The 11,872-nt window shown below is 38.6% G+C and overlaps 1 protein-coding gene and 1 long non-coding RNA gene across 5 annotated transcripts in view; one reads left to right on the top strand and one right to left on the bottom strand.

The window, feature by feature from the left end:
* Positions 1 to 11,872, top strand: part of LOC127987819 (uncharacterized) — a 107,692-nt gene that overhangs the window by 35,745 nt on the left and 60,075 nt on the right. The window lies entirely within an intron of this gene.
* Positions 1 to 11,872, bottom strand: part of LOC127987708 (zinc finger protein 271) — a 392,063-nt gene that overhangs the window by 329,325 nt on the left and 50,866 nt on the right. Inside the window, exon 1 of one of the 3 annotated variants that reach the window (XR_008161340.1) lies at positions 285 to 451. The exons of the other annotated variants lie outside the window; for them this stretch is intronic. The gene's annotated coding sequence lies outside the window, so the exon portion shown is untranslated. Of the gene's footprint in view, positions 1 to 284; positions 452 to 11,872 lie in introns of those variants that run through there. 3 annotated transcript variants of the gene reach the window in all.

The following is an 11,872-nucleotide window of genomic DNA, read 5'->3' as shown; positions in this document are numbered from 1 at the left end:
TATATTGAAAATGCAGACACTTATCCAATGTTTTTGTGATAACTATTCTATGGTTTATCAACTTATCAAAATGTTATATGTTGTAAATATAATATTTCCATGAATATAGTCCTTATTTTGTATCCTAGGGATAGAAAATCTCCCATATATTATTTATTGGATTTTTTCGCTACATTTCTTTTACAACTCCTAGATAATTTTTTTTTTGCTATTAACATCAAATCGTATGAACCGCTGATAACTTTTTCAGTCTCATTGATGAAGGATGAAGAATAAACACCAACCTGTTTGTTCTTCAGTGTGGTTCATTCTGCAGGGTTCTAGATCTCTCATGTTCTCTCTGTTCTTCAATAAACTCTGTCTCTGCAGATTTCACTTCTTCCTGATGCTTTGATACTCGTCTTCCCTTTTAGACTGATGGGAATATTCCAGCATTTATTGATGAACTGCAGTGGGAGGAGCTTCACTGAACATGTGCTTGTTGTGGGAGGAGCTTCACTTATGGTGTGATTGTTATGGGAGGAGCTTCACTGAAGGAGAAGCAGATCTGCCAAAATTAGAGATAAATAAGTTATTACACATAATCGTATAATTATTTTCACATTTAAAATGGTAATATTCACCCATCCACCTAGTGAAGTAAATTTTAAGTTATTTAACCAAAAGGGTTTTATACTCACAATTTATATATATATATTTTTTTTTCTAAGAATTCCATTTATATATTTAAATTATTACATTTATATGACCTCTTTTTAATTTAAAGGCATATAAAGATATGTTGGGGGTGGGGGTACCCCAACAATTACCAAATATAAACAATGTAAGAAAAAATGAAAGAATGAACATATAAATATAATTGTACAAATTTACAATGTACAAATAAATCACTGGTTGAGTTTAACTGAACAATTTGTTTTTCTATGTTTTAGTTTAAATTTAGTTTATCACCAATTCATTAAATAAATGTCAATATGATACTTATCTTTATCTTGTAAAGTCCCAATAGCTGATCATGTAATTTGCTTAAGTCTGTTGACAGCAATACAATGAGCTTAATGTGGCAATTAACAGATCTGAAGTCATCAGTATAATGAATGAGGAGAATACAGGATCTATTGACATGAAACAAAGACGATTTTCATCAGCTGCTAATATTGATGAGCCTCAGACTATAAACACTCATTAAACAAGCCATTCAGGATCAGCAGTAGTTTGCTGGTAGAAACTGATTGTTTGCATCAGAATTTATGTGCTCTAATAATAAAAAAAAAATTCTCAAATGAAAATAGAAAGATACCACAAATATAAAGACAATTACAACAATCTTTCTCAGACATTATGATTTGTCCATTTTAATCTAAATATAAAAATATTTTCTAATATTATTATTATTATATTATATTTTTGTATATAATTACATTAATTACTACAAAATAGTTTCGTATAGTTGCAAATGCTATTTTAACATAAAACAGTAAGCTAACAACGCACTGAGGACAATTAAGTTAAGAAACATCAGTTCAATTCAATAAAAAAAAAATTTGAAAAGCAACTTTACAGAAAATTCAGTTTTTACAACAGTAGTAGTAACTCATCAGTGGTGACTTTTAGTCATGTCATGTCCGCAGACAATTTCGGAAGAATTAATAAAAGAAGTAGACAAACAGATGATTAACACTATTTACAGCAATTATTATATGATGCAATCACACTTGTAGCAATATTTGTTAGTTATGTATGTAGTTTCAGAGTTGACCATCTGAGGTCCTCTGAGGGTCAACATCATCTCTTCTCAGTTGTTCTGGATCCAGACTGTTTGTGATAATCCTAGTTAGTAGTTACCACCGGATGTAAACCCTGTGGCAAAACAGAGAAACAAATAGAGACATTATTAGCATAGCTGCTGTTCCAACCAAGTAAAGTGAATTACTTTTACCCAAACTAAAGAATAATAATGTGCATTTCATCAGATATACTGTAACTGCAGTCTTTATGAGTACTTTCCCACCATGCAATACGAAATACCTTTTTCACATAAAAAAACACACAACTTGGCCCCAAATATCTACTTAGTTTTCGTCTGAGGTAGTATCCTCACAATGATGTTCCTTCTTAGAGAAAAATGATATCATTGAGGATTTCCAGTCAGGATTTAGACCGTATCATAGTACTGAGACTGCTCCCTTTAGAGTTCCAAATGACCTGCTCTTATCATCTGATCGTGGTTGTATCTCTCTATTAGTGCTTCTGGATCTTAACACTGCGTTTGACACTATTGACTACAACATTCTTTTGAATAGAATAGAAAACTTTGTCGACATTAGTGCATGGATCAAATCATACTTATCTGACTGCCATCAATTTGTAGCAGTTAATGAAGAGGTATCATATTAATCACAAGTGCAGTATGGAGTACCTCATGGCTCGGTACTATGGCCATTACTTTTCATGCTTTACATGTTACCCTTGAGCGATATCATCAGGAAACACTGTGTTAGCTTTTACTGTTATACTGATGATACTCAGCTCTATACAATATTTCTTTGTCGCCCAGCAAAACATACCAATTTGAAAAAAAAAAATAGCGTAATGCTTGGCAGTATAAAAAACTAGATGAAGAGTAATTGATTACTGCTAATTTTAATTTGTTCCTTTCTTATTCTGAGGTCACCGTAGCCACCAGATCCAGTCTGTATCCTGATCAGATTGTCACTGGTTGATTAGGGCCTTGAGATGACCTCTACAGTCCTGAATATCAGCAGAGATAATTATTTTTCAATAATTTAAACATGATGTAAACACCATTTCATTTTCAGAAAATAAAAAAATAAGTTACTTTCAGATAAAGGGGGTTCAAAACTTGCAAACCCCCTTTATCTGAAAAGGTGACTGCTTTGTCATGTCTGAAGGAACTGACATATAATAATAACACCTCCTCCCCGCTCAGGCATTAGCGAGTACTACATGAGCATGCACAAACTAGTATCAATCCACAAACTAGTCAAAGTAATACATTATCTTTTTCTTTCTTTTCTCTTTCAGTGGAACACTTTTCCACTGTCGGGTTGGTGGGGCCAGTGGTCTCGAGCTGGAGCCGTGCACACCAACACCAAAATCAAGTTACATTTCAACTGCTAGGCCAGTAGCACCACAGTCCATACATAATAGAGCCCGCCCTTTACACATCTTGTTGGATCAAACGTGACACAAAAGTCCTCCCCTTTCAATGGGAACAATGAAAGTTATTCAGGTAGGACACAGTAGCTAGTGTATTATCAACAAACAAACAAGATGCAAAGAAGCGAAGCGGCTGTGTGTTTGCTCCTTTTGGTGTTTTTTTTTTTTTGGTGGAAGATGAGGCAGCGAAACCAAGATGCAAAGATGGAGGCTCAGCTGCGTTTACACCGAAAGTTTATGTTGGCTGCAAGGTGAAAAAGAGCATTACAGCGACGTGCAAGCCGCTTACAGCAAAAGCAGAAATACCAACAGTGTAAGGAAATGGTTAAGTTTGTTATATTAAATAATATCTTATAATCTGTGTGATCCTAGCCACACAGTTGTTTGATTAGGGTTCTTTAATGTAATCGTAGACTCTTTTCTACTAAAAACAGATGTTTTACTAGCATGACATCAGTTACCTCTTGAACATAATCAGACAAGTGAAATTAGCCTTTCACTGAACTGTTCTTCAGCTAGTACATCTATTTATACACATATTTTGAAATATTTATGTTCATATTGATATTTATCATATTTAGGAAAATCAGTAAATTGTACATTTCACTGTAGTATTTTTGTGATGATTCAGTAGATCTGCTTATACAGATGTATAAACAATTATGTTTATAGATATTTGACATGACTAGGGAAGTAATGTTTAACATTTATTCTATTATTATCTTTCAAATGATGGACACATAGATCTTTCATAATTAGTTATTTATTGTTTACTATTCATTCTATTACTTTTCAGAATGTGCATCTATTTATGTTTCGACATTCAATAGATCTGCACCATAACTCGATAATTAATGTTTATTTTTCATTCTACTATTTTACAGATGATGCATCACTACTACACCAATATAATGAGCCTATCCCCGAACAAGTGACTGGTGGGAGATCACAGCTCAAAGATTCACAGATAGCTGGAGGACATCAGAGTTTCCAGAGAAACATTAAAAAATACATTTGTATTCTGAAACCTGCAGTATAGCAACAAGACACATGATATGCACATATTCCACAGTGCGTGGGTGCTATTGATGGTTCAAACATCCCTATATTGAAACCACCATGAAACCAATCTAATTTTCTCAACAGAGAGGCTGCCACTCTATCATTTTACAAGCAGTTGGTAAAAGGGATTTTCTTGGGGCCTGAATGTTGGACAGGGAAGGGAACACGATGCTAACATCCTCAGAAAGTCACACCTTTTGACTTGGGCCACAAAGTAATGCTTTGTATGACAGTGTAAAAACATATTTGTGGAACTGATGTATTCTTGGAGACTCTGCTTACCCATTGCAGAAATGGTTGGTAAAACCATATCCTGACATTGGCAGGCTTACAAAAGATCAAGAACTATCCCACGTGAGAAGAGTGAATTATACATGGATAGATTTGTGCCAGAATGAACGTCCACCTTGTAATGTTGGTGATATTCTGTTCTAATGCAAGAAGCGCTCTGCAACAGATGTGTTCATGCAACATTTGTAAGGCATGTAATTCAACATATACACTGTCAGATATTTCTGTTTGCATATAGGAACTTGTTTGCATCTGACCAAATGTAAATAGGCTGACATCACAGAAAACAAAAGGTACCCATCAGACATGTATTTAAATAATGTTCCCATCAATATGGGTAGTTGTCTTTAGCAATAGCTGTCTGAAAGTGTAAATCATTCTGAATGAATAGGACCTGATTTTTACTGAAAACAAAAGGTGCCCATCAGACTTTATATGGACATTTTCTATTTCTTAAAATCAAAAGCTCCCAACCCTTTTCCATTGTGGAAGTTTTCATGTTCAAGAAACTCTTGCATGTGTTAGATCACACTTATATATGGGGAATGACTATATATCAATTCATGTGTATATACTGTGAAAATAAAAGGGATAAAATCTTTTGTTGAGTTCAGTTGTATTTCTTTTTTAGCATCAATTTAAACTTAAATGCAGTATTTTCTTGCATTAATTGTGATTATTGCACGATTATCGTTAAAATGTCGGCCTAAGTTATACAATTTTTAAATATCTAATTTAAAAATCGAGTGTTTAATCATCGTCCAAATATTTATTCAAATGAATAACTAAATTAATTAATTAATTAAGCAGGTGACCTACAATATTCTAGATATATTTAGTAAAGAGTAGGTAAACCATGGCATTAAAAATAAAAAAATATTGCATTGGAATTTAAAACCATTAAATACTACACTAATTGTAATATAAATAACTGATACAGTACAGACCAAAAGTTTGGAAACATTACTATTTTTAATGTTTTTGAAAGAAGTTTCTTCTGCTCATCAAGTCTGCATTTATTTGATCAAAAATATAGAAAGAAAAATGTAATATTGTGATATATTATTACAATTTAAAATAATTGTTTTTAAATGTATTATACTTTAAATTATCATTTATTTCATTATATTATATTTTTAGGATCATTATCACATGATCCTTTAGAAATCATTCTAATATGATGATTCATTATCAAAGTTGGAAACAGTTCTGCTGCTTAACATTTTTTCAGAACATGTGATACTTCTTTAGGATACTTTGATGAATAAAAGTAAAAAAAAAAAAAAAAAAAAAAGCTATGTTTTTAAAATATAAATACTTTGTAATAACAATATACACTACTGGTCAGTAATTTGGGGTCTGTAATTTTTTCTTCTTTTTTTTTTTAAATAAATTCAATACTTTTATTCAGCTAGGATTTGTTAAACTGATAAAAAGTGATAGTGTCAGGGTTCTGCCCTGGCAGCTGTGTCTATTTTGTCTTCGTTTAGTGTTTCTCTGTTTTCCCTGTGTATGACCACATGGCTTTGTCTTTATGTTGGCCATGTGATCCTTTCATCCTGCCACCTTGTTTCACATCACCATGTCCCCTTGTTTAGTCCTTGTTGGGTGCTCATTAATTGATTGTTTTCACCTTGTGTTTGTGTGCTTTCCTTCCTATTTATTGTGCTCATTTCCCTCATGTGGTTGCTGGTTTGTTTTGTATGTGAGTTAGTATTTGTTTAGCTTGCTAGCTGATCTATACTAATAGAGTGTTTCCTTGTCTGTAAAAGTCTGTTATTAATTAGTTTAAGTTTATCTTGTCACCTTTTTTTTCTAGTCTAGTTTAAGTTTCTTTTTGTTTGGATCTCATTTTTTAATTTCTCGTGAGTTTGACTTGCCAAGTCAGGACCCAGCAGAATGAGTCTCAAGATCCTACCCCCTGTAAATGCTCAGGAGAGACAGCAAGGCCTGGGTGCTCTTCGGCAGCAGGCGCAGGAGGTGAGGGCCTTTGCCCAATTCTTTTGGACCATGTCCAGGGGCCTTGAGTACCAGGATGCAGCCCTTATGGACGTCTTCAACCTCTGTTCAGACGATCCACTGCCTCAGTGGGAGATGGAGCAATTGAGGATCTTTGACTTTTGGAACTTTTCCAATTATTTGCACCACTGCAAGGATTGGCAGATACTTACACCACCAGAGTACACCTACAGTGATCACCCCACTCTCCCTCATCCATCGAGTCAAGTACCTGATCATCTTCTGACTCCCACTGAGAAAAGGAGAGCGAGAAGAATGAGGGCGGCCAAAGCTGCTGCATCTGCCATGGAGTCCTCTGTGCTGGCTCCAGCCTCCGACTCGGCTGAATCCCTCAAAGTCACATCGGAGTCAACCAAGTGCTCTGAAGCAGTCGAGCTCAAGGAAGCTGTGAGGGAGGTTCCCTGTTAGCCCCTGTTTCTGTGTCAGTCAAGCCTGTTCTAGCTCATTCAAAGCCAGTCAAGTCCTGTCCTGAAAATTATGTGTCAATGTCTGTTCAAGTAAGTCAAGATGTAGGTGATGTGACCGCTTACAGGCCCGGAAGGCGAAGGGGTAGGAGGGCCCGCGCCAGGAGTGCTAGAGACCTTAGTCTGGAGATCCCTCCTGCAGTTTCCCTGGAAGATATCAAGTGGTCTGCTGCTTCAGTCATGACCCTGGAGTCCAGTGGTGAGCAGCCAGCCCCAGAGCTGTTCGGTTCCAGCCCCTGTGTCTAGCCCAGAGAGGACTCCAATCTCGGTGGCCCCAGCGGGCAATTCCACAGCCCTCGAGGCTGGTCAAGAATCAACTGACAAGTCCATTCCAGTAGCCCCAGAGGGCAGCTCAGCAGCCCCCGAGGGCAGTCAAGAATCTACTCCCGAGTCTGTTCCAGTAGCCCCGGAGGGCAGCTCAGCAGCCCCTGAGGGTGGCCAAGAATCCACTCATGAGTCAGTTTCCATAGCCCCAGAGGGCATTCCAGAACCTATTCCTGAGTCCATTCCAGTGGTCCCGGAGGGCAGTTCTGCAGCTCCTGTGGAAATTCAAGAGTCTGCCCCTGAACCCGCTCCATTGTTGGCTCAAGCTCCCGAGTCTGCTTCATTCCAGAGTCTGTCAAAGTCTGCTACATATTCAATCCAAGAGCCCTCAGAGCCAGTCCCAGCACCCATTCCTGATCCAGTCCAACTTCAGGAGGGGGTACCTTAAATCTCCTTATGCAACCACCTGTATCCCTATGGCCCCATCTTCTCTGCGGCGAGGGTTTAACCATACTCAAACCATGCCTGCTGCCTTCAGCTCTACCCTGTCAGGCTACACCCCTGGACTTACTCCCACCCTTCCCACCCCCTCTCATGTGCTGCCTGGTTGCTTTGGTCCTGCAATGTCTGCACCCCCTGGACTTGTTTGCCTGATTTTGGGAGAGGGGTACTGTCAGGGTTCTGCCCTGGCAGCTGTGTCTATTTTATCTTCGTTTAGTGTTTCTCTTTTTTCCCTGTGTATGACCACATGGTTTTGTCTTTATGTTGGCCATGTGCTCCTTTCATCCTGCCACCTTGTTTCACATCACCACGCCCCCTTGTTTAGTCCTTGTTGGGTGCTCATTAATTGATTGTTTTCACCTTGTGTTTTCATTTCCATTTCCATTTAATCATTTAGCAGACACTTTTATCCAAAGCGACTTACAAATGAGAACAATAGAAGCAGTCAGGTAAACAAGAGAACAACAACAGTATACAAGTGCCATGACAAGTCTCAGTTAGTCTAGTATAGAATGCATAGCCAGTTTTTTTTTTATAAATGAAAAGACAAGAAAAGGAAAAGTGCTAGTGTTAGTTGGTTAAGTGCAGGCGAAAAAGATGAGTCTTTAGATGTTTCTTGAAAATGAGTAAAGACTCAGCTGTACGAATTGAGATTGGGAGGTCATTCCACGAGCTGGGCACAGTCCAGGAAAAGGTCTCTTCTCACATGATACTGAAAAAAATACTACCATAAAGACATTACAACTATACTTATTTGTTTTTCCATATGAATCTAAATATTTAGATTCACAAAAATAAAACAGTTCCATCTTATAATTTTGTAGTATGTGAAGAGAAAAAAAGACAAAGCCTTCTTTACACACCTATAAGTGTTAGAAGGTACACAAATGGTAGAGCTAAAAAAATTATATATATTTATAGACCTAGTAAAAATGTAATTAAACAAACTATGTAATATGTACTTTACAGTTATTTGAAATAGCGGTACTGCTCCAGACTGAAGCATGTGCAAGTGAAGTCATCACTTGTTTATATAAACAAACAAACAATGTTTTTAAACAGTTATAGATGTAGACAGGCAGACAGTCAGGTGTGTGATTAAATATAGTTTATTATTTAAAAAAAAAACTTTAAGAGAAATGTAATTATGGAAAGACCCAAAAGTAATTAATATTTCATAAATTTTAGATGTAAATGAAAGTATGAAAATGTCTAGTGATGCAAGAAAAATCAACAGAAAACAATGATGGACAATAACAATTTAATACCTGAACCAAATATAAGCTCCCAAGATGCTTTTAGAAGTAACGTCTCGGTTACGTACATAACCCTCTTTCCCGGATGGAGGGAACGGAGACGTTATGTCAAATGACATATAGGGTCTCACCTGGGAGGCCAATCATCTCTGAGTTTAAGAGAAAATTGGCTAGTGGATTTAACATACCTGAGCCACTCCCCGTGCCTACGGGTATAAATAGGCGGCAGGTGCATACACTCATTCAGGTTTTACGCTGAGGAGCCGAGAACGTGTCCCGGCAACAGTGAACAGGTCAAAGTTGTGGCATGAGGACATAATGTCTACATTCCCTCTATCAGGGAATGAGGGTAAGATATGTAACCGAGACGTTCCTTATCTGTCGGTCACTACGAGTTATGTCAAACGACATATAGGGTCCTATGGAAAATGCCACAACCTGAACACTGTCACAACCTTGTGGCACTGCAATTGTCGAGAAGCTGTGGCGTGCCACAAAAGCTATGCTAAAGGTCGTAACTTTCCCAAAGCCCCAGCGCAAATTCACTGACCTTGGTACCAAAGGGGCCAAAGGGTGGGCACACCGCTGCTGGGGAAGGCCATACTGCTGTTCCGCCCACAAAAAGTTCTACTTCTGTGGAAGATTGCTTCAAATCTTTCCTATTGGTTCTTACAGCTTGGCCAAACAATGTAGAAACGATCCTTAGGAAAAGGTCGCTACAGAGACCACATCCTACCTGTGAGGAGGTGATGTGGAGATACTGATATGGACTGGCCCGGGGGGGTGGGGGGGGGCAGTACTACATTTGGAATGGGTCTCTGAGGCTGGTCGTACCTAAAAGTAGGGATGGAACTGCTGCCAGAAGAGACTGACAGAGGGAAGGGAAGGGAAGACATGGGTTTACCAAGAGGGAAACCTTACCAGGAAGAATACACATATGGGATAACCCATAGGGAATCAAACCATCAGGACACATAGCCCAGTAAAGGGGCTGACTGGGACTCCAGGCATGCTAACTCTAGTAATTGGCCTGGTGACAGACTGCCTTCTGCTAACCTCCAAAGCAGACCAGGAGCTGTTCAGAGCTTCTGAAGCCCTGGGAGTGGTCCACATATGCAATGCGCTCTAAGGGACACAGCAACATCAAGGATCTGCCTCCTCCAGGGGAAGTGCTTGCAGGTTCACCACCTGGTCTCGGAAGGGAGTGGTGGGAACATTGTGCACGTATCCAGGCAGGGGTCTCAGGACAACATAGGGTAGGCCGGCTCGAACACAAGGCACTCTTCATTTACCGAAAATACTTGGAGGTCCCCGACCCTCTTGATGGAAGTGAGCATGATCAGGAGTGCTGTCTTGAAAGACAGGAACTTAAGCTCAACTGAATCCAGCGGCCCAAAGGGACCCCTCTCTGAAGTCCAGCCAGAACAATAGAGAGGTCCCAGGAGGGTATCAGGGGTGTCCTATTAGGATTTTTCCTTCTGGCACCCCTCAGGAACCAAATGATCAAGTCATGCCTCCCCAGCGACTGACTGTCCACTGCATCGTGATGAGATATAATGGCAGCCACGTACACTTTCAAGGTGGAGGGTGACAGCTAGGGCTGTGCGATTAATCGAAATTGAATCGAAATCGCGATTTGAGACATTGCAATTTGCTAATCGCAAAAGCCTGCGATGTGGACACAATATTATTCTGTTCCAGAACATATGCATGACTGTCAGTCTTGAGTGGCAGTCTTACTAACCGATAGAGTGAGGTCACATCTGTTATCCTAATAACTAAGTACTCAGAAGCTAGATTGTTAACTGTATTTATTGAATGAACTAGGGCTGTGCGATATGAAAAAAAAAAAATCACGATTTCTTTGATCAATTTTGCGAATTGTGACACACACCGATATGCTTTAACAGTCATAAATGCATTCAGGATTAATTTAAAACATATTTCCAAAAGTTATTATCAGTTATTATTATTATCATATTATCAAAAAGTTGTAATGTCTCTAGAACAGACATAAGTCAAAATTATCACTATAGTAAAGATGTAACAAAATGTATAGACACATGGCAAAAAATAAATCAGTGTACAGGAACTTTTTCTTTTCTTTTTCGCCATGCATTGTTCATAGAATTCATTAATTGTAGCGGTGCCTCAGGTGTTTGCAGTGTGTATACAGTATGTGTATGCGATCAGCAGCGAGAGTGCATAAATTTAACGCGAAAGCACATTAAAATAATGTATGAGCGCAAATGTCTCTGTTCGCAAACAGATTTCCTTTGCGCGGTCACAAAACCAGACGTAATTGCTCAGATACACGCTGCTCTGCGCGGTGAGAGTGTGCGTATTTAAAACGTGTCTCCCCTCACTTAAACTGCGTCCTGCGCACTCACAACTCTCTCTATGCTCATGTGTTAGATATTAATTATTTTCGCATGTTTTTATTTCTAGCCTTTTACCGTAAGTGTAACCACAGTGTAAACGCTCTGATCCGTTAGCATGGGCTTTGAAAAAAGGCGCATCACAGACAGTGTGTGAACCTGGACTTAGGCATATGCCCAGTCGGTTCTGTTCTCGCGCTAGGCGCAAAGCATTCTGATTGGATCGGATAACATACTACGGGAGGTCAGAATTTGGAAATTGCGCATGCTCAAATCTTGATTTGACTATTTATATTAATCACACAGTCCTAGAATGGACTGGAAATTAACAGAAAATAACTCTGGCTGGCACCGCTCAGCAAAACGGGAAAACCAGATCCAGACAGAGCTCGGCAGCGGGTAGACAGTCACTGGAGCAAGCAGTCAGGAGGAAACACAATGGCCATTTATGCACGTT

This window comes from Carassius gibelio, chromosome B22 (genome assembly GCF_023724105.1).
Source record: "Carassius gibelio isolate Cgi1373 ecotype wild population from Czech Republic chromosome B22, carGib1.2-hapl.c, whole genome shotgun sequence".
Lineage (NCBI taxonomy): Eukaryota > Metazoa > Chordata > Actinopteri > Cypriniformes > Cyprinidae > Carassius > Carassius gibelio.
The sequence above is the reverse complement of the archived record's forward strand: the minus strand, read 5'-3'. Positions and strand labels throughout refer to the sequence as shown.